We start from the raw sequence: 5000 nt of genomic DNA on the forward strand, positions 1-5000 counted from the left end.
GCTGCTGCTGCTGCTGCTGCTGCTGCTGCTGCTGCTGCTGCTGCGCTGTTGCTGCTGCTGCTGCTCCTGCTCCTGCTACTACTACTACTACTACTACTACTACTACTACTACTACTACTACTACTACTACTACTACTACTACTACTTCTTCTATTATTACCGTTGCTACTTCTATTGTTACCGCTACTTCTACTACTACTGCTACTACTACTACTACTACTACTACTACTACTACTACTACTACTACTACTACTACTACTACTACTACTACTACTACTACTACTTCCAACTTTGTAATGTGTCCGTATATCACAAATGTGTATATACTACTACTACTACTACTACTACTACTACTACTACTACTACTACTACTACTACTACTACTACTACTACTACTACTACTACTACTTCTACTACTATAACGACAATAATAATTATGTCCACCAGGCGCTGATGATTACAGATGATACTAACGTTAATCATGACAGAACAACAACAACAACAACGACAACAACAACAACAACAACAACAGTGTACATTTTCATTACTACACCCCTCACTGATCTTGACGTGAATGACAAGAGAGAGAGAGAGAGAGAGAGAGAGAGAGAGAGAGAGAGAGAGAGAGAGAGAGAGAGAGAGAGAGAGAGAGAGAGGAGAGAGAGTGAGAGAGGAAGTAAAGAAATTATTATTGAATTTTTTTTTTTTTTTGTATGGAGAGGCGTGACTTGTGCATGACGTTTCAATATTAAAGAATAAATAAATAAAAAAGAAAGAAGAAAAAAAAGCCCACTGATAACCCGCCAACTAATGGAAAAGGTCTGCCAGGTGGGGAGAAAAAAAAGGTGTGTGTTGGAATCTGACTCGTGGTCTGGGAGGAAAAGAAAAGGAGGGAAAAAAACTTACACATAGGAAAGGAAAATTTTCACTCACATCCTGAACTGAACGTCACTGTGGAAAAAAAATGTCAGTCAGCCAATCAGTCAGTCAGTCAGTTAATCAATAGTGGTAGTCAGTCAGTCACTCATTTATTTACTCATCCAGTTAGTCGAACAAGCAGTCAGTCAGTCAGTCAGTTAATCGCTCAATCAATGAACCAGCCAGTATATCAGTTAGTCAGTCAGTCGCTCAGTCACTCAGTCAACCACTCACTCATTCACTGTCAGTCAAAGAACCAATCACTACCTAATCACCCAGTCAATCACTCACATGTAACAATCAAAACATTTCAGTAACACGCTCCCATAATCTAAGGAACCCTACATGAAACCAGCTGACCTATACACGTACCAGTCCCTGTATAAAAGACCCACACTTAACTTATGCCAACCAATCACTCGTATCCATAAATGTAGTCTTTTAAAAGCTTCACACTGGCGTTGCTTATCGTAATAACCTGATGGCTTTGTTCGTATTACCTGATTACCAAGTGTATTCCCAGTGTTATCTCCCCTTTTTTATCATTACTGCTGTCATCAGGAAGCACTTTCTTTTGTAGTATTAACTTAAGCTTTCCTGTTACTACCTAATTTGACCTCCAATCGTTAAAGCAAATGTGCTGGTTGCTGATTGAGGAAGAAAAGTTGCAAAATATTTATATCTGTCTGTCTGTAGGAGATGAACTTTTTCCGCGTCGTGTGATTAGCAAAAGAATAGACTGATGGAAAATTAAGATTACAGAGAATATGATTGAGGGAAAAAAACACGGAAAATTATCTAGAAAACTTATGAAAACACGAAAAAATATAGAAAACTTATAAAAAAATACGAAAAAAATATGTAAGAAACATGAAAAAAAAACACGAAAAGTAAAGGAAGAAAAAGATACGAATAAATAAAGAAAAATAACGCCACCAGTGACTTACAAACAAATGTATATATAAAAAAAAAAGCCAAAAATCAGAAAAAAGAGGAAGAAAGTATAATTTTATTTTTTTTTCCCAGTATTTTTTGGAGCGTGAAGTGAACCTCCCACAGCTGTTTCCCGCTTCTTACACCGGCACAACGGGATTATTGTTTCCCCCCACCTTTTTTTCCCCTCTTTCCGTCCTCTCAGCACAAATGGAATCTAGGTTTTACGACTCAAAATGAAAAAAAAAAAAAATTAGTTTCCCGCTAAATATCTCCTGCACTCGAGAAGGAAATAGAAAATGGATATTCGAGTTCACCTGTTCACGGTAGTTAATTAGTAATATTCCAGGTAATACTTAACTCTTTGCGTCTTCAAGTACTTAAGTGGTGGGTCTTGAGTACACACACACACACACACACACACACACTACTACTACTACTACTACTACACTACACACTACACTACTACTACACACACACATACTACTACTACTACTACTACTACTATATTGATATGTATATATTTTTTTTAAGGTATTTTGTTGATTATGAAAATGGAAATTAATGTTAAAAGTATTGGGTAGATTAAGTTGATAGATAGGTAATTATAGTTGATAGATAGTAAGAAAGAAAAAAACACATATTTTGATAGAAAGACAGACACACAGACAGACAGACAGACAGACAGATAGATATATAAACAGACAAATAAATAGATAAATAGAGATAGATAGATAGATAGATAGATAGATAGATAGATAGATGAATTAAGTAAGTACATTAAAGAAAAAAACTGTTAAGAAAAGGACATGAAGGTGTGTGTGTGTGTGTGTGTGTGTGTGTGTGTGTGTGTGTGTGTGTGTGTGTGTGTGTGTGTGTGTGTTTTGCAGATACGTAATTTATTTTTTATTCAATATTCTCATGACCTTAAAGTTTCTGTCTTTCCCTTCCCTTTTTATTATTATTATTATTATTATTATTATTATTATTATTATTATTATTATTATTATTATTATTATTATTATTATTATTATTATTATTTTTATTATTGCTTATGTTCGTATTCTCTCTCTCTCTCTCTCTCTCTCTCTCTCTCTCTCTCTCTCTCTCTCTCTCTCTCTCTCTCAGGAAAAAAACAAAGATGAGGGAAGGAAATGAGAGAAGGAGAGTAAAGAGGAAAGGAAGGAAGACGAATTGGTACAACTATTAAATAAAGGAGGGAAGGAGGAAGGGCAATAAAAGGAGAGAGATGGAGGGAAGAAAGAAGGAAGGAAAGAAGAACTGGGGAAGAAAAGGAAGAAATATAGTGTCGTTTGGAAGAGACAGTGCGAGAGAGAGAGAGAGAGAGAGAGAGAGAGAGAGAGAGAGAGAGAGAGAGAGAGAGAGAGAGAGAGAGAGAGAGAGAGAGAGAGAAACAAACCATTCGTAAAAGAGAAACAGACATAATAAAAAAAAAGATTGAAAGGATACATTTGACAGAGGAATGGGAGTAAGAGAGAGAGAGAGAGAGAGAGAGAGAGAGAGAGAGAGAGAGAGAGAGAGAGAGAGAGAGAGAGAGAGAGAGAGAGAGATTGGTACATTGCGCAGCGCTTTATGAGGTGTTCTGCGCTTTTTATTGAAGCCATTGGGATTTGAGGGCGACCTCGGGATTAATACTCATGATTACACCACTGAGAGAGAGAGAGAGAGAGAGAGAGAGAGAGAGAGAGAGAGAGAGAGAGAGAGAGAGAGAGAGAGAGAGAGAGAGAGAGGACAAGATTTTTTTCCATTCTAGATTGATAAAAGGAAGGAATGAAGGGAAGCAATAAGAAGGAAAAAGAGAAGGAAAGGGAAAGGAAAAGGAAGATGAGGGGATAATAAAGAGATGTAAAGAAAAAAAAACAGGGAAAAGAAAGAAGAGAAATAACAGCGAATGGGGAGGAAAGAGAAGAGAGAAACAAGAGTAAAGAAAGGAGAGAAAAAGTGAGCAAGAGGAAGGTTTGAAAAGTACTAATGCAATTGGAGAGAGAGAGAGAGAGAGAGAGAGAGAGAGAGAGAGAGAGAGAGAGAGAGAGAGAGAGAGAGAGAGAGAGAGAGAGAAAAGGAAAGGAAAAGTTGGCAAGGAAGGAAGGAAAGCAGAGACGATAATAAAGAGGAAGAAATGTGAGAAGGAAAGAAGGAAGAGGTGGAAGAAAGTGGAATAAAAGAGGAGGAGGGGGAAAAAAAAGACCGTAAGAATGGGAAACAAAGTGAAGAAAATTTGAGAAAGAAGGAAGCAGTGAAGAGCAGGAGATGAATGAAAATGAGAGAAGGAAGGGAAGAAAGTTTGACAAGGAAGGAGGAAGGAGGAAGAGGAAAGAGGAAGATAAACAAACAATGATAATAATAATACAGGGAAAACAGGAAAAGCGTTACCTGAAGGAGGTGAGGTCACGTGACGTCATTAAAGAGAGAGAGAGAGAGAGAGAGAGAGAGAGAGAGAGAGAGAGAGAGAGAGAGAGAGAGAGAGACTACCTTATTTGTATATTTATTGTTCTTTTCCCTTCGTTTTCTTATTTTCTGTTTTATTGTTCTTCCTGTTTTATTGCTTCACTTACAGTTCTTCCTCCTCCTCCTCCTCCTCCTCCTCCTCCTCCTCCTCCTCCTCCTCCTCCTCCTCCTCCTCCTCCTCCTCCTTCGTCCCAAACATGAAATTTCCGAGCGAACGTTTGCATCTTAAATAGAGAGAAGTTTGGTGCTCTCTCTCTCTCTCTCTCTCTCTCTCTCTCTCTCTCTCTCTCTCTCTCTCTCTCTCTCTCTCTCTCTCTCTCTCTCTCTCTCTCTCTGCTTTTGTTTATTATCTTCTTTTCCTTCCCACCTCCTCTTTCTCATCTCCTGTTCCTTCTCTCCTTTGCTTTTATTTTCCTTGTTTTTGCTCTCATCAGTCTCTCTCTCTCTCTCTCTCTCTCTCTCTCTCTCTCTCTCTCTCTCTCTCTCTCTCTCTCTCTCTCTCTCTCTCTCTCTCTCTCACGGTAATTAGTTACGCGTCGAGTCATCTCCCTCCCTTTTTCTCCTCCTCCTCCTCCTCCTCCTCCTCCTCCTCCTCCTCCTCCTCCTTTTTTCTCTCCCTTTTCCCTCTTTCTCCCTCCCTTTATTTGTCGACCGTGACCAGTAATTCTCTTTTATTGTTA

This window comes from Scylla paramamosain, chromosome 11, assembly GCF_035594125.1.
Source record: "Scylla paramamosain isolate STU-SP2022 chromosome 11, ASM3559412v1, whole genome shotgun sequence".
NCBI lineage: Eukaryota > Metazoa > Arthropoda > Malacostraca > Decapoda > Portunidae > Scylla > Scylla paramamosain.